Source organism: Bos grunniens, chromosome 11 (assembly GCF_055505025.1).
Source record: "Bos grunniens cultivar Pamir isolate PY7600 chromosome 11, Bosgru_T2T1.0, whole genome shotgun sequence".
NCBI lineage: Eukaryota > Metazoa > Chordata > Mammalia > Artiodactyla > Bovidae > Bos > Bos grunniens.
The window spans coordinates 76072501-76091677 of record NC_141175.1 but is presented as its reverse complement, the minus strand read 5'-3'; the positions used below and the strand labels follow the sequence as shown (position 1 = coordinate 76091677).

At 39.0% G+C, this 19177-nt stretch overlaps 1 protein-coding gene across 6 annotated transcripts in view; it reads left to right on the top strand.

Moving 5' to 3' along the window:
- LOC147363332 (uncharacterized) overlaps positions 1 to 19177 on the top strand; it is a 791043-nt gene that overhangs the window by 493351 nt on the left and 278515 nt on the right. The gene's annotated exons all lie outside the window — the stretch shown is intronic.

Sequence of the window (19177 nt, the reverse complement as noted above, 5' to 3'; positions counted from 1 at the left end):
TACAAAATCAACCCCTAATAATTAATAAAATAGCAATAGGAACATATATATAAATAATTATTTTAAATGTAAATGAATTAAATGCTTCAACCAAAAGACACAGACTGGCTGAAGGGATGAAAAAGCAACACCCATTATATGCTGTCTACAAGAAACCCACTTCAGACCTAAAGACACATATAGACTGAAAGGGAGAGAATGGAAAAATATATTCCATGCAAGTGGGAAGCAAAAGAAAGCTGGAGTAGCAATCCTTATATTGGACAAAACAGACCTTAAAATATAGAATATTACAAGAGATAAGGAAAGACACTACATAATGATCAAGGGATAAATTCTAAAGGAAAACATACCAATTGTAAATATCTATGCACCCAACATAGGAGCACTTCAGTACATAAGACAGACACTAACAGACATAAAAGGAGAAATTGACAGTAACACAATAATAGTAGGAGACTTTAACACCCCACTCACACCAATGGACAGATCATCAAAACAGAAAATTAATAAGGAAACAGAAGTCTTAAATGATACATTAGATGAGATGGATCTCACTGATATCTTCAGGACATTCTATCCAAATGCAGAAGAATACACCTTTTCTCAAGTGCACATGGAACATTCTCCAGGATAGACCACATCTTGGGTCACAAATCAAACCTCAGTAAATTTAAGAAAATTGAAATCATATCAAGCATCTTCTCTGACTGCAACACTATGAGACAAGATATCAATTACAAGAAAAAAACTGTAAGAAACACAAACACATGGAAATTAAACAACACGTTTCTAAATAACCAACAGGTTACTGAAGAGATCAAAAGGGAAATCAGAAAATTTCTAGAAACAACAATGAAAACACAACAACTCAAAACCTGTGGGATGCAGCAAAACAGTTCTAAGAGAGAAGTTTATAGCAATGCAATCCTACCTCAAGAAATAAGAAAAACATGGAATAGACAACCTAACTTTACACATAAAACAACTGGACAAAGAAGAACCAAAAAAAACCCCAAAATTAATAGAAGGAAAGAAATCATAAAGATCTGAACAGAAATAAATGAAAAAGAAATGAAAGAAACAATGGTAAAGATTAATTAAGCTAAAAGTTGTTTCTTTGAGAAGATAAAGAAAATTGACAAGCCTTTAGCCAGACTCATCAAGAAAAAAAGAGAGAAGAATCAAATCAACAAAATTAGAAATGAAAAAGAAGTTACAGCAGACAATGCAGAAATACAAAGAATTATGAGACTATTATTAACAACATATAGCAATAAAATAGATAACCTGGAAGAAATAGATTCTTAGAAAACTTCAATCTTCCAAGACTAAACCAGGAAGAAATAGAAATTATGAACAACCCAATTACAAGCATTGAAATTGAAGCTGTGATAAAAAAAATCTCCCAAAAAAGAAAAACACCAATACAGTATATTAACACATATATATATGGAATTTAGAAAGATGGTAACAATGACCCTCTATGCGAGATAGCAAAAGAGACACAGAAACAGACTTTTGTACTATGTGGGGGAAGGCGAGGGTGGGATGATTTGAGAGAATAGCTTTGAAACATGTATATTATCATATGTGAAATAGATCTCCAGTCCAGGTTCGATGCATGAGGCAGGTTGCTCAGGGCTGGTGCACTGGGATGACCCTGAAGAATGGGATGGGCAGGGTGGTGGGAGGGGGGTTCAGGTTGGGGGACACATGTACACCCATGGCCGATTCATGTCAATGTAAGGCAAAAACCACTACAATATTGTAAAGTAATTAGCCTCCAATTAAAAAAAAAAAAAAGCCCAGGACCAGATGACTTCACAGGAGAATTTTATCAAACATTTAGAAAAGAGCTATGCCTATCCTTCTAAAACTCTTTCAAAAAACTGCAGAGGAAGGAACACTTCCAAACTCATTCTACGAGGCCACCATCACCCTGATACCAAAACCAGACAAAGACAATACAAAAAAAGAAAACTACAGGCCAATATCATTGATGAACATAGATGCAAAAATCCTCAACAAAATTTTAGCAAACAGAATTCAGCAACACATCAAAAAGCTCATACACCATGATCAAGTTGGGTTTATTCCAGAAATGTAAGGATTTTTCAATATACACAAATCAATGTGATACACTATATTAACAAATTGAAAGATCATTTCAATAGATGCAGAAAAAGCCTTTGACAAAATTCAGCACCAATTTATGATTAAAACTCTTCAAAAAAATGGGCATAGAAGGAACCTATCTCAATATAGTAAAGGCCGTATATGATAAGCCTACAGCAAACATTATTCTCAATGATGAAAAACTGAAAGCATTCCTCCTAAGACCATGAACAAAACAAGGGTGTTCACTTTCACCACTATTATTCAACATAGTTCTGGAAGTCCTTGCTACAGCAATCAGAGAAGAAAAAGAAATAAAAGGAATTCAGATCGAAAAAAGTAAAGGTCTCACTGCTTGCACATGACATGATACTGTACACAGAAAACCCTAAAGATAGTATCGGAAAATTACTAGAGCTAATCAGTGAATTTAGCAAAGTTGCAGGATACAAAATTAATATACAGAAATCACTCGCATTTCTCTATACTAACAATGAAAAATCAGAAAGAGAAATTAAGGAATCAATCCCATTCACCATTGCAACAAAAAGAATTAAATATCTAGTAATATACTTACCTAAGGAGACAAAAGAACTGTACCCCCAAAATTATAAGACACTAATGAAAGAAATCAACGATGACATAAACCAATGGAGAGATATTTCATGTTCCTGTGTAGGAAGAATCAATACTGTGAAAACGACTGTACTACCAACTGCAATCTACAGATTCAATGGCGATCCCTGTCAAATTACCAATGGCATTTTTCACAGAACTAGAATAAAATATTTCATGATTCATATGGAAACACAAAAGACCCCGAATAGCCAAAGCAGTCCAAAGAAAGAAGAATAGAGCTGGAGGAATCAACCTTCCTGACTTCGGATTATTCTACAAAGCTACAGTCATGAAGACAGTATGGTACTGGCGGAAATATAGACCAATGGAACAAGGATTAAAAGCCCAAAAATAAACCCATGCACCTATGGGTACCTTGTTTTTGGCAAAGGAGGCAAGAATATACAATGGGGCAAAGACAGTGTCTTTAGTAAATGGTGCTGGAAAAACTGGACAGCTACATGTAAAAGAATGAAATTAGAACACTTCCTAATACCATACACAAAGATAAACTCAAAATGGATTAAAGACCTAAATGTAAGACGAGAAACAATAAAACTCTTAGAGGAGAACATAGGCAGAACATTCCGATGACATAAATCAAAGCAAAATCCTCTATGACCCACCTCCTAGATTAACAGAAATAAAAGCAAAGTAAACAAGTGCGACCTGATTAAACTTAAAAGCTTTTGCACAGCAAAAGAAACTATAAGCAAGGTGAAAAGACAACCCTCAGAATGGGAGAAAATAATAACAAATGAAACAACTGACAAAGGGTTAATTTCCAAAATATACAAGCAGCTCATACAACTCAATGCCAGAAAAACAAAAAACCCAATCAAATAGTGGGAAAAAGACATTTCTCCAAAGAGGACATACAGATGGGTAACAAACACATGAAAAGATGCTCAACATCGCTCATTATTAGAGAAATGCAAGTCCAAACTACAATGAGATATCACCTCACACAAGTCAGAATGGCCATCATCGAAAAGTCTACAAACAGTAAATGCTGGAGAGGGTGTGGAGAAAAGGGAATGCTCTTGCACTGTTGGTGGGAATGTAAATTGATACAGCCACTATGGAAGACAGTATGGAGATTCCTTAAAAAACTGGGAATAAAAACACCATACAAGCCTGCAATCCCACTCCTAGGCATATACCCTGAGGAAACCAAAATTGAAAAAGACACATGTATCCCATTGTTCAGTGAAGCACTATTTACAATAGCTAGAACATGGAAGCCACCTAGATGTCCATTGACAGATGAGTGGATAAAGGAATGTGCTACATATACACAATGGAATATTATTCAGCCATAAAAAGGAATGCATTTGAGTCAGTTCTGATGAGATGACTAAACCTAGAACCTATTATACAGAGTGAAGTGAGTCAGAAAGAGAAAGATAAATATTGCATTCTAATGCATATATATGGAATCTAGAAAAATGGTACTGAAGAATTTATTTACAGGTCAGCGATGGACAAAAAGGCATAGAGAATAGACTTATGGACACAGGAAGAGGAGAAGAGAGGGTGAGATGTATGGAAAGAGTAACATGGAAACTTATATTACCATATGTAAAATAGATAGCCAATGGGAATTTGCCGTATGGCTCAGGAAACTCAAACAGGGGCTCTGTATCAATATAGAGGGGTGGGATGGGGCGGGAGATGGGAGGGAGGTTCAAAAGGGAGGAGATATATGTATACCTATAGCTGATTCATGCTGAGGTTTGACAGAAAACAACAAAATTCTGTAAAGCAGTTATCCTTCAATTAAAAAAAGTAGTTGGGAGCCTGTTCAATGCCAGACTGATACTGGTATTATGACAGTGGGGAAAAAAATAAGGGAAAATAAAAGTATTAAGTAGAAACAATACTTTCTACAGATTTTCCCAGGTGCAGCTGTATGGAGAATTCTTTTTAACATTGCCTTACCTTGTTAAGGGTTGTGAGGGACTTTGCAGCAAACTGACCCAATGAAGTAAATTGAAGTGTTATAGCACCTTCCTCTGATTCGACTTTGTCCCTTGGAGGAATGAATGTCCTGGGGATAAACAACCTGAATGAATACAATATCATCCTTTGGACAGACTGCTAAAAGCCAACTTTAAGCATCATTATGTGTTGATCAGCACAAACAATGTCACATTAAAGTGAATAGCCATGACTTCCTGAGCAAGTTGTTCTTATCAAAATCACATATATTAATGATATTTTTCCCTAACAATGCACTGCTCTTCTGCTTCATGTTTTGGTGTGTCGCTGTGACTCTTGCACTAATAAAGAAAGCAGAGAAATGGAACTGTGTAGCAGGGATCCTTAGAATATGAACTGATACTGGGAAACTCTCAGAAAGCAAGTAGTTCTCAAGTCAAGGATCAGTTTCATGGGTCTTCTATAAGCCCATTTGTGGCTTTGTGCATAGCTTGAGTTCATATGATCCTGTGGTCACTGGTCACATTTATCTACTGAACTATACTGATGCTATGAGGATCATAATAGCTTATATTATATTGTCAATATCCATTTTCTTCAAGTATTTGATTCAAGTTCATTTAATCTAAAAGTATTTAGGAGGAGCAGCAGGACTCTTGAGAGAGTCAGCATAATAATTATTACATGATTTATTCCTTGTCTTTAGAGCTAGGTACAGTGCAGGACATTTTGAGTCACTTCCTTTAGATAATGGTGATGCTAATAATAATACTTCACATTTGGTGAAAGTAAATCTTCAATTGGAAGTATGAGAGGAACAGTCCAGAATATCTATTTTTTCCACTGAGTTTGAGTATTTACTCAACCTTCCTCTGTTACCTAACTGATAATTATAAAAATAGAAATTAGAGGAGGCTGATGCCAGCTGTTTGCCTGGGTTGGTATATATTCATTGGAGGATTGTGAGGGTTGTTTATTGAGAACAAGTCTATAGCTTTTATCTGTTTAATTTTTGTAATGGTAAGAATCAAAAAAATCTACTTAGAAGATTTTAAAATCATATTATTTGCAATGCACATGTAAGGGAGCAAGAAGAAATTAATGTGTCAACAGTTGTTAAGATAACACTAGTATTTACACATATGGAAGGAGTGAATGAGGATAGTTCCATTCAATAAATGTGTGCACCGTCATGTTGCATGATATTGAAAGTACAAAACATGAGATTCATTACAATTAGTGGGGCTAAATTCAGATGTTGCTACTCAGTACCAATAAAAGTCTAGGTGCTTATCTGAAATTCATGTGCACAGTCTGTGCTCCCTAATCAACAAAATGAGAGAAAAACCCCAATCAATTTCTCTTAAAAATGCTGGTTTATTTGCTACAACACTGATGAGAAACTAGAGCTGGGTACTTCTACCAAGTGAGAAAGATGGAGGAAAATAATGGATAAACATTTGTAAACTTGGCAAGTTTGTTTGGGGTTTGGTGCAAGTGAAATAATTTTTGATCATTTCTCATTTCATCCAAATAATCTTTTTAGTCTGGGTTATACATTTAGGGGGGATATAATCTACAAAATGCTCCAAATCACTTAACTTTCCTTCACCCAGATGAATTTAGTGTGACTGGAAGGCTCTGAACAGGAAATGATGGTTTCTAAATTGTGACTGGTTTTATCAGAGGGTAAATCTTCCCTCTGAGAGAGAACTGGAGATGGGAGGCAGGGTCTCAGCCAGCAGCAATGACAGACTCTGTGTCACAACACTGGCTGCATAAATATGCTTTTTACAGGATGCATCTCCTTTCTCTTTTCCCCTAGATGTGACTTTTCCTAACAGACTCCCTTGGCTCAGATGCCCATAGTGAGGACACACACAAGAAAGGAAAACTAAGACTTTGAGCCACTTCATTAAATGTTTAATTATTAGTGATGAATAGCTCCTTGGTTTTCATAGCTTCATATAGGATCAGGGAAGATTTTGGAGGTGATAGGTCTCTATTCCTTAGATCTGATCTCTTCCTAAGCAAGCATTCCTCCTAGAACTTATTGGGTAGTGAAACAGGGTCAAGGGTAAAAACTAGCATGAAGGTGATTTATTCCAGTAAAACTTGGGCCATGCCTCCCTGTCATACTGTCACCTGTCAAAATGCCACTGGTCCTTTTATTTACTTTTTTCAGTACCTACTCCTGGATCATTAATCTTTGGAATTGGCATTTTAATTAAAACCTAAAGGGAGGTGGTTGGCATGAATTCATGCACATGTGTAAGCATACATGTGTAAATGCATATAGTTATGTGTTGTTTGGAATATGTATGTGTACATGTATGTTCACACACTTAAAATATGGACATCCTTCCAAGTGGCATTATATATTATGCACTCAGAGTTTAAGTCTCATTTGTGGTCTTGGAAAATATTGTAATCACATGGAGATGCAGCTGAGATTGCAATAGAGGAGTGTATATTTTACAGGAGACCTATTGAAAATTCTGGTAAGGAGAAATATTTATTTCAAAAAGTGAATAATATATCTTTTGTAACTTTTATGCAAACTTAGGTATTTATTGATTACATTTATTTTAAGCAAGAAAACTGTAGACAGTAGAACAGATTCTGGTCAGACAAAAGAAAAAATTAGATCTGAGGATGTTCTTACATAGACCAAACCCTGGAAAACCAATGACTGTCTCTACCCATGTGAGACCCCAGTTATATTTATCCACACAGAGCCCTCCTTCATTAGGATGACAATATTGCTGATTTTCTTCCCATCTTCCTTATTAGTGACATCTCCCAACTTGGGCCTGATTTCCCTGCTTCTGCTGCCCACTGGATAACCAGTCAGATCTCTTCCATCTGTCACTTTGTTGGTTATGCCTTCTTCTGAAACAAACCTATCTCCATAAACTCCAAACCACATCAGAAGTCTCCTTTCAAGGAAATGTCTTTAGTTAACTGTCGTATTGGATAATGTTAATTGCTACATAAGGTTAGATGAGGTATTCCAAGGGGAATTTCCTTTTGACCAGAGCAAAGTCATGAACAATACTAATGAATGTCTAATGGAATGTCAAGTTCCAGTAACAAAATCAATGAGACACATAAAGGAAAAAAATTAATCTCTATCTCCAAGGAGCTTGTACTCTTTGGAGGTTATCTCCCAACAGTGTGAAGAAACCTATGAGGTTCTTGTAACATTGCAAAAAAGTATGTGGTTGGGAAGATTGTGTTCTGATTTCTATAAGCTGAAAGGCCAAGTTGACTTTTTCCACTGTGCAGACTACATATCATTAATGTTTATCCCCCACTTGTGCATGCTATCAGAGGCCCTTGTTGAACAAGCCATAGTCACCTTCACATGTTATCAGAACAAATGAACCTGGAGAGGAATAAATTAAAAGATATAGTTATGATTGCCAAGAAAGTGGCAATTGGGTCTTCATCAGCAAATCGGTCTTCTGGACAACAAAGTATTACAGAGTTAAGGATATGTAGGAGCATCACAGAAATAGGTAACTCAGAAGAGGCAATGAAATAATTGATAGATCTTGTTTTGCTGGGTGTTTCTGAGTTAAATGTGCAAGAATCAATAGCTGCTTATTACATTCCCTCAGTATCCATTCTCTGTCTCCCAGAGATGCATAGTGTTTGGTGACTGTGGCATCTTGGCAATCATAACCTCTTAAAAATGTGCAAATAGGCCTACTTTGGTAAAGAGTGTGGAGAGTGGAGTGTATCACAGGCTGTGAGAATGACTTCCCTGGGAATGGGAGGTGACAAGTGACTGTGGGACTCATAGGTTATAGGAGAGTAAGAGAAAAACCTTGTATAAGTCCAAGGAGGAGACTGACATAGGCTCCCTGCTCCATTAGCTTGCTAGGGCTGCTGTAATGAAACATCACAGACCAGGTGGCTTAAAGCACAGAAATGCATGTTCTCACAGTTCTGAATCTGTTTGATTTCTTCTGAGGCCTCTCTCCTTGGTTTGCAGATGGTCCCTCTCTTGCTATCTCTCCATGTGGTCATCCCCCAGTATGTGGATGCCCCTGGTGTCTTCAGGTGTCCAGTTTTTCTTCTCTTACAGGTCACTGGTCAGATTGAATTAGGGCCCATCCTAACAGCCTCATTCAACTCAATCACCTCTTTAAAAGCCCTATGTCCAAATGCAGTCACATTCTGAGATACTGGGGCGTAAGGCTTCAGCAGATGAATTTGGGGGGACACAGCACAGGCCATAACACCTACTTTACCATGTATTCCACAGAGCTGTTACCTAATTTAGGACTTAGCCTGGTCTTGGTTACTCACAGCCCATCAAAGCTCCTATATTAGTGTTTTGTTTTTCTTTTCCTTCTTTTTCAACTTTTTAGTAATACTGGCTATAAAAATGATACATCTGGAATATAATCCCATCAGTTGCCATTTCCTCCCGTATGCTACCTCAACTTCCAGTTATGTTAAGCTATTTCTGATAAATACTGAAACTGAAATTCCAATACTTTGGCCACCTGATGTGGAGAGCTGACTCACTGGAAAAGACCCCGATGTTGGGAAGGATTGAGGGCAGAAGGAGAGAGGGGCCACAGAGGATGAGATGGGTGGATGGCATCACCAACTCAATGGACATGAGTTTGAGTAAGCTCTGGGAGATAGTGGAGGACAGGGAAACCTGCTGTGCTGTAGTTTATGGGGTCGGAAAGAGTTAGACATAACTGAGCAAATGAACAACAACAAATAATGTAGTGTCCCAGTCTATATTGTCTCTTCATTTTTCATCTATTAGAAATACTATTTCAGAACCAATGGACAATATAGAAATCTCAGAGATACTAGGAAAGACTAGAATAGGATATTCATTCATGGAAGGAGATGGATACATTTTTATTTTCCAGAATCCGTCTTAGGTGAAGTACTCTGTATATTTCTCTGGAAAATGCTATTTAGAGTGAAAAGGAAGCTACAAAGTCATTCTCGAGCAATAAAAAACTATATTGCTAAACCATAAATCACAAGATCCAGGAAGGCTAAGGGGTGAGGAAGTCAGGAGAAGGGAAGAAGAGACAGGTGAGATGGGAGAAGGCTGTGTCTTAAAAAGAGGGGGGGGGGGGAATGGTCTAAACAATCAGAAGCAATCAGAAAGTCCTCATGGAATTAAGGGGGCCCTTGAGTCTGGTTTAATAAATGAATAGGAAGCAGCATATAATTTTAGGATATGATAAATCTAGAAGGAATGTGTTGTTATATTTGGGAAACAGTGAGAACTCAACTATCTGAGAATGGAGCATCCTTCTGTAAATGTAAATGAAACCAGTTGGCATCTTCAATTTGATATCATTCCTGGTTAGGTTTCCTAACCTTGTGATCTTTGCTTAACTCAGAAGAGCAGGAAATGCAGAAAGGAAAGAAAACTCTAAGAAAGGCTTTGTCTAGAGCAGAGGTCCATAAACTTTTTTGGTGGGTCGTACAATCCCTGGTACAAGCATGCAACTCAGTCAGAGCATGGAAGCAGCCATAGACAAAACATGAGCAAGTGGGCATGGCTGTGTGCCAGTTAAACTTCATTAATAAAAGTGTCCTCAGCCCATAGTTTGTGAACTCCTGGTATGGAGAGAAAAGACATGCTATTATAGGGTAGGGGTAGGAGAGGAAGGAAGAAACTTCCAGAGAGTGACTGCCAGGCACAAAACTAGACACCCTCATTAATAGGTCTTTTTGAAATTCTGTGAAGTAAAAGGAAGAAAGGAAACTGTGGTAGGAATATGATGCATAAGTGATTTTTAAAAATTTAGAAAGAGATGTGTGTTGGGACTTCCCTGGTGGTCAAGTTGTTAAGACATTGCACTCTCAGTGCAAGGGGTGTGGGTTCCATCCATGATCTGGAACTTAAATCCCATATACCATATGACTTGGCAAAAAGAAATGTGTGTAAATATAGGAAAAAATTAAGAACCAAATGAAGAGACCAAGCCTATTTAAGAAGACTAAAAGGGAGAAGAAAAACCAGAGTATGTAGGTCCAATTGTTCAGAGAAATATCAAATATCAGGTCAGAAAGTGTACAATAGAATAGAAATGATAGATGATGATATAAACTCACTGAAATAAAAGAAAGGGCCAGTAAAGGGACTTGAGTTCTTAATTCTACTGGGGTGAATTTTTTTGAAGCAGGAGCCTATCAGCCTCATTAGGCAAGGCCTGATTTTTCTTTCAGCAGCTGCCTCAACTTTCTTACTCTGTCTCTAGTTAGTTATCCCAGTGCTGAGAGGCAGATGCGAAAATGAGAAATGATGAGGGTAGGTGGGCATCTGTTGCTGTTTCTATGCCCCTCCCAGCATCAGACCCAATTGACATCTCTCCTGATTTCTGAAAGTTCAGTCTATTCTGGTGAGGTATGGACAATCCCATAGGCACAGCGTGGTGTCTAATCTACAGAGTATTAAGGCTTGAAGGTGCCATTAACGCAATGTCCCCAGCTGATATAATGAATGCAGCCAGCAGGGGACTCAGAGAATTGAGTTTATCAAGGGGACTGAAGTAGTCTTATTATCTAGTTTAACAATTTGAGGATCACCAAATCACATATCATCATCACTCCCTTTCTGCCAGTGTTTTCCTCTTCTCTTTCAAGACCTGCCACTGAATCATTTCACAGGATGCTTTAATGACAGGGAATACGGGATTCACTGTGGTTTCATAATAAAGCTGCAGCTGATGGGCTTGTCTGAGGAATTACAAGGTCTCTTTCCCAAGCACAGAGAAATGAATACCACATCAAAAATAGTCCCTAGATTTTAAAAAATAAAGGATGCTTGCATACAACTTGCAAGAACCAAATCCTCTTTCAGTGTTTTTTCCAGAGTGATTTCTGAGCCCCAAGAAGATGCCCTTTGAGTGAAGTGAATGTGAGGTAAGGATTAGCTTGGTCGCGATTTAGTTGCTAAGTCGTGTCTGACACTTTCACAGTCCCATGGACTGTAGCCTGCCAGGCTCCTCTGTCCATGGAATTCTCCAGGCAAGAATACTGGCGTGGGTAGCTATTCACTTCTCCAGAAGATCTTCTGGATCCATGAATTGAATCTGGGTCTCCTGCATTGCAGGTGGATTCTTTATCGACTGAGCCACCTGGGAAGCCCCAAGGATTAGCTTAGGGTAGAACTAAATGTTCCCGTGGCCTCCATCTTCAGTCAGCCCAGGTGACATCTTATTCACAACCATGTGCAACCAGTATCTGGCTCGGTGCTTCACCTTTAAGAGATGCTCAGTAAATGGGAGGTAGGCTAGATGGATGAATAATTTTCTTTGTGCTTCTCAGGTCTTGGGAGGAAGCTGGTTAATGTCCTCTTGTTATTTCATCTTCACTTTGCCAATCAAGATCGGGATGCATTCCAAAGAGGGATTTTTATTTAGCAATGTGAAAACTAGGCAACCTACTTTCTTATTTTCAATCAAAGTTGAACCATTGCTAAGGAAGTGTTTTGGATTGATAGACAGCTGGATCCTATTTCTGTATGCCAGCCTACAACCTATGACCCTGAAGCTTGAGTTATTTTTTAGAGAGGCTTGTTAATGTCCATGCTGTGGCCAGTCCCAATCACAACTTTAATTACTTTATAATCACACAAGTACCACCATGTGATTTGATGTTTTCTCTCACTGAGGAGAAGTGCAGACATAACCTCTTGATCAGACTTTCCTCAAGCTCCTCCTTTGTCATCTCTCTGCTTTCTCTCCAGGTAATTAAAATCTATGAAATTCAGAACCAAATCCCATAGTTAAATAATTTATCATATAGTTAACAGACAAGCTATACTCTTCACTTATGGAAGGTACAATTAAAAACACATAAATCTTTAATTCATACAATATTTAATTGGTAGATTTGAATCCAATTATGGTACTAATGTACTTATCTCCCAATTTTAACTCCTATATTATTTTTCATTAAAAATGTTAAGAGAAAAAAAAATCAAATGTTAAATGAACAGAAATTGTCATTCAGTTTAGTTCATTTCAGTCGCTCAGTCATGTCCGACTCTTTGTGACCCCATGAACTGCAGCATGCCAGGCCTCCTTGTCCATCACCAACTCCCGGAGTTTACCCAAACTCATATCCATTGAGTTGGTGATGCCATACAACCATCTCATCCTCTGTCATCCTCTTCTCCTCCAGCCCTCAATCTTTCCCAGCATCAGGGTCTTTTCAAATGAGTCAGTTCTTTGCATCAGGTGGCCAAAGTATTGGATTTAAGTATCAGGAAAAACTGTCACTGAACCTAGCAGGTGGTATCTGTTACACACACACACACACACACACACACACACACACACACCATTATTCTATACTAAAAGCTTAAGCATATATCCAGGCCAGAACATTGGAAAGTATCAAAATATATACTTTTTAAATCCATAATGAGATAAACATGAGTTAATACTGATAACATCATAAAAGTGATACTCCTAGAAAAGATAAATATGCCCCATTGCCCCCAAGACACAGGATTGCTCAGCTTAAAATGTTAAATGCTGCCACTTAGCATCTCCTCCCCATTTTTTGGTCTTGTTCCCTTCACAAGAGTTCTTTCACATCGAAGAAAAAATGAAAAAAATCAAAGTCATTGGTAAGATCAAGTCCCTGATATGAACCATGAAAGTTATCTTTGTCCCTTTCTGCTTCAGTATATCACAGGAGAGGGCTGTAGTTACCATTTACAGTCTTAATCAAATGAATATAAAAAACAATAATCTCTTCTCCTCTTTGTTTTATTCCTTTTCTCCAATTTCTACACTTCCTAAATTTATTTAATTAACCCGAGGAATAAAAAAGATATTCTGTACTGGAATGGAGACTGTGCACGGTTGAAATAAGATGGGGTAGAAATCATGCTGTCCCAAGGAAAAATGAAATGATCTCACTATTCTATGTCCATCTATGGTTTTACCTGGGGACAGTGTTTTCTAGTGTTTATGTGCTAATGGATCCCTGAGCTGTATTAGAATGTTATTGCCTGCTACTCGATTCACCTTTCAGGGCTTCCACTCATCTGTGTTTCCTAAGGGTTCAGTGTTGCAAGGAACTGCAAGTATTTTACTTATATACTTCCAAGGGGGAGATGACCTCCACAGAGCCTGGCAGTGTCATCACTTGGTTTCTGTTTGAAATTTTTCATAGAAATAAAGCTTGCTTTTCAGTTCAGTTCAGTTCAGTTGCTCAGTCGGGTCCGACTCTCTGCGACCCCATGGACTGCAGCACACCAGGCCTCCCTGTCCATCGCCAACTCCTGGAGTTTACTCAAACTCATGTCCGTTGATATGGTGATGCCATCCAACCATCTCATCCTCTGTCATCCCCTTCTCCTCGTGCCTTCAATCCTTCCCATAATCAGGGTCTTTTCAAATGAGTCAGATTTTCGCATCAGGTGGCCAAAGTGTTGGAGTTTCAGTATCAGTTCTTCCAATGAATATTCAGGACTGATTTCCTTTAGGATGGCCTGGTTGGATCTCCTTGCAGTCCAAGGGACTCTCAAGAGTCTTCTACAACACCACAGTTCAAAAGCATCAATTCTTCAGCACTCAGCTTTCTTTATAGTCCAACTCTCACATCCATACATGACTACTGGAAACACCATAGCTTTGACTAGACAGACCTTTGTTGGCAAAGTAATGTCTCTGCTTTTTAATATGCTGTCTAGGTTGGTCATAACTTTTCTTCCATGAGCAAGTGGCTTTTCATTTCATGGGTGCAGTCACCGTCTGCAATGATTTTGGAGCCCAAGAAAATAAAGTCTGTCACTGTTTCCACTGTTTCTCCATCTATTTGCCATGAAGTGATGGGACCAGATGCCATGATCTTAGTTTTCTGAATGTTGAGTTTTAAGCCAACTTTTTACTCTCCTCTTTCACTTTCATCATGAGGCTCTTTAGTTCTTCTTCACTTTCTGCCATAAGAGTAGTGTCATCTACATAACTGAGGTTATTGATATTTCTCCTGGCAATCTTGATTCCAGTTTGTGCTTCATCCAGCCTAGCATTTCTCATGATATACTCTGCATATCAGTTAAATAAGCAGAGTGACAAAATACAGCCTTGACGTACTCCTTTCCCTATTTGGAACCAGTCTGTTGTTCCATGTCCAGTTCTAACTGTTGCTTCCTGACCTGCATACAGATTTCTTAAGAGGCAGGTCAGGTGGTCTGGTATTCCCATCTCTTGAAGAATTTTCCAGAGTTTGTTGTGGTCCATACAATCAAAGGCTTTGGCATAGTCAATAAAGCAGAAGTAGATATTTTTCTGGAACTCTCTTGCTTTTTTGATGATCCAGTGTATGTTGGCCATTTGATCTCTGGCTCCTCTGTCTTTCCTAAAACCAGCTTGAACATCTGGAAGTTAATGGTTCATGTATTGTTGAAGCCTGGCTTGGAGAATTTTGAGCATTACTTTACTAGCGTGTGACATGAGTACAATTGTGTGGTAGTTTGAGCATTCTTTGGCATTGCCTTTCTTTAGGATTGGAATGAATACTAACCTTTTCCAATCCTGTGGCCACTGCTGAGTTTCCCAAATTTGCTGGCATATTGAGTGCAGCACTTTCACAGCATCATCTTTTAGGATTTGAAATAGCTCAACTGGAATTCCATCACCTCCACTAGCTTTGTTCATAGTAATGCTTCCTAAGACCCACTTGACTTTGCATTCCAGGATGTCTGGCTCTAGGCTGGTGATCACACCATCGTGGTTATCTGGGTCATGATTTTTTTTTTTTTTTTGTATAGTTCTTCTGTGTATTCTTGCCACCTCTTCTTAATATCTTCTGCTTCTGTTAGGTCCATACCATTTCTGTCCTTTAATGTGCCCATCTTTGCTTGAAATTGTTCCTCTGGTATCTCTAATTTTCTTGAAGAGATCTCTAGACTTTCCCATTCTGTTGTTTTCCTCTATTTCTTTGCAATGATCATGGAGGAAGGCTTTCTTATCTCTCCTTGCTATTCTTTGGAACTCTGCATTCAATTGGGTATATCTTTCCTTTTCTCCTTTGCTTTTCACTTCTTTTCTATTCACAGCTATTTGTAAGGCCTCCTCAGACAACCATTTTAAAATGCCTTTTTGCATTTCTTTTCCATGGGGATGGTCTTGATCACTGCTTCCTGTACAATGTCATGGACCTCCAGCCATAGTTCTTCAGGCACTCTGTCTATCAGATCTAATCCCTTGAATTTATTTGTCACTTCCACTGTATAATTGTAGGGGATTTGATTTAGGTCATATCTGAATTGTCCAGTGGTTTCCCCTATTTTCTTCAATTTCAGTCTGAATTTGGTGATAAGGAGTTCATGGTCTGAGCCACAGTCAGCTCCCAGTCTTATATTCACTGACTGTATTAGAACTTGTCCAACTTTGGGTGCAAAGAATATAATCAATCTGATTTCAGTATTGACCATCTGGTGATGTCCATGTGTAGAGTCTTCTCTTGTGTTGTTGGAAGAGGGTGTTTGCTATGACCAGTACAATCTCTTGGCAAAACTCTGTTAGCCTTTGCTCTTCTTCATTCTGTGCTCCAAGGCCAGATTTGCCTGTTACTCCAGGTATTTCTTGATTCCCTACTTTTGCATTCCAGTCCCCTATAATGAAAAGGACATCTTTTTTGGGTGTTATTTCTAGAAGGTCTGGTAGGTATTTGTAGAACCATTCAACTTCAGCTTCTTCAGCATTGCTGGTTGGGGCATAGACTTGGATTACCATGATATTGAATGGTTTGCCTTGGAAACGAACTGATCATCCTGTCGTTTTTGAGATTGCGTGCAAGTACTCCATTTCAGACTCTTTTATTGACTGTGATGGCTACTCCATTTCTTCTAAGGGATTCTTGCCCACAGTAGTAGATATAATGGTCATCTGAGTTAAATTCACCCATTCCAGTCCATTTTAGTTCACTGATTCCTAACATGTAGATGTTCACTCTTGCCATCTCCTGTTTGACCACTTCCAATTTGCGTTGATTCATGGACCTAACATTCCAGGTTCCTATGCACTGTTGCGCTTTATAGTATCGGACTTTACTTCCATCACCAGTCACATCCACAATGGGTGTTGTTTTTGCTTTGGCTCCATCCCTTCATTCTTTCTGGAGTTATTTCTCTACTGATCTCCAGTAGCATATTAGGCACCTACCGACCTGGGGAGTTCATCTTTCAGTGTCCTATCTTTTTGTTTTTTTCATACTGTTCATGGGATTCTCAAGGCAAGAATATTGAAGTAGTTTGCCATTCCCTTCTCCAGTAGACCATGTTTTGTCATAACTCTCCACCATGACCCATCTGTCTTGGGTACAGCACACTTGGGTGTGGCGTAAGCCCTCTTGGAGGAGGTCACCATTAACCTCACCATAGAGCCACCAGAACTTACACAGGACTGGGAAACAAACTCTTGGTGGGCACAAGCAGAAAGTTGTATGCACCAGGGCCCCAGAGAAAGAAGCAGTGACCCCAGAAGAGACTGACCCAGACTTGCCCATAAGTGTCCAGGAGTCGGCAGAGGTGTAGATCAGTCTTGGCCTGCTGCAGAGCTGGGGGCACTGAATGTAGCAGGGCATGCATGGGACCTTTTGAAGGAGATCACCATTATCTTCATTACCTCCACCATAGTTTGGCCCAGGTAAATAACAGGGAGGGAACATAGCCCCACCCATCAACAGAGAATTAAAGATTTACTGAACATGGCCCTGCCCATCAGAACAAGACCCAGTCTCTCCCTCAGTCAGTTTCTCCCATCAGGAAGCTTCCATAAGCCTCTTACCCTTCTCCATCAAGAGGGTAGACAAACTGAAAAGCACAATCACAGGAAACTAACCAATCTGATCACATGGACCACAGCCTTGTCTAACTCAGTGAAAAAACTTGCTGTTAGCAGGTATCAAATTGCACTTGTGGAAGACTTCAGTTTTAAGGAAGAGCATTCCTGGATTTCCAGCTCTTATCCTGGATCAGGATTCTGGTTATGGAAATAAGGACAGAGTTTTGTTATCCTGCTGCAAGGATTTTCAATTTCTGTGGTCTTGACACTTTGTGCACAGGTGGCGGGGGCGGGGGGGGGGGGTTGTAATTCTTTTTGTAGGGGGCTGTCCCTTGTTGTGATACACACAGTGCTTGAAGAACTATGGCCGGAGGTCCATGACATTGTACAAGAGGCAGTGATCAAGGCCATCCCCAAGGGAAAGAAATGCAAAAAGGCAAAATGGTTGTCTGAGGAGTCCTCACAAATAGCTATGAATAGAAGAGAAGCAAAAGGCAAAGGAGAAAAGGAAAGATATGAGCATCTGAATGCAGAGTTCCAAAGAATAGCAAGGAGAGATAAAGCCTTCCTCTGCGATCAATGCAAAGAAATAGAGGAAAACAACAGAATGGGAAAGTCTAGAGATCTCTTCAAGAAAATTAGAGATACCAGAGGAACATTTCAAGCAAAGATGGGCACATTAAAGGACAGAAATGGTATGGACCTAACAGAAGCAGAAGATATTAAGAAGAGGTGGCAAGAATACACAGAAGAACTATACAAAAAAAAATCTTCATGACCCAGATAACCACGATGGTGTGATCACCAGCCTAGAGCCAGACATCCTGGAATGTGAAGTCAAGTGGGTCTTAGGAAGCATCACTATGAACAAAACTAGTAGAGATGATGGAATTCCAGTTGAGCTATTTCAAATCCTAAAAGATGATGCTGTGAAAGTGCTGCACTCAATATGCCAGCAAATTTGGGAAACTCAGCAGTGGCCACAGGATTGGAAAAGGTTAGTATTCATTCCAATCCTAAAGAAAGGCAATGCCAAGGAATGCTCAAACTACCACACAATTGTACTCATCTCACATGCTAGTAAAGTAACGCTCAAAATTCTCCAAGCCAGGCTTCAACAGTACGTGGACCATGAACTTCCAGATGTTCAAGCTGGTTTTAGGAAAGACAGAGGAGCCAGAGATCAAATGGCCAACATACATTGGATCATCAAAAAAGCAAGGGAGTTCCAGAAAAATATCTACTTCTGCTTTATTGACTATGCCAAAGCCTTTGATAGTGTGGACCACAACAAACTCTGGAAAATTCTTCAAGAGATGGGAATACCAGACCACCTGACCTGCCTCTTAAGAAATCTGTATGCAGGTCAGGAAGCAACAGTTAGAACTGGACATGGAACAACAGACTGGTTCCAAATAGGGAAAGGAGTAGTCAAGGCTGTATTTTGTCACTCTGCTTATTTAACTGATATGCAGAGTATATCATGAGAAATGCTGGGCTGGATGAAGCACAAACTTGAATCAAGATTGCCAGGAGAAATATCAATAACCTCAGTTATGAAGATGACACTATTCTTATGGCAGAAAATGAAGAACTAAAGAGCCTCATGATGAAAATGAAAGAAGAGAGTAAAAAGTTGGCTTGAAACTCCACATTCAGAAAACTAAGATCATGGCATCTGGTCCCATCACTTCATGGCAAAT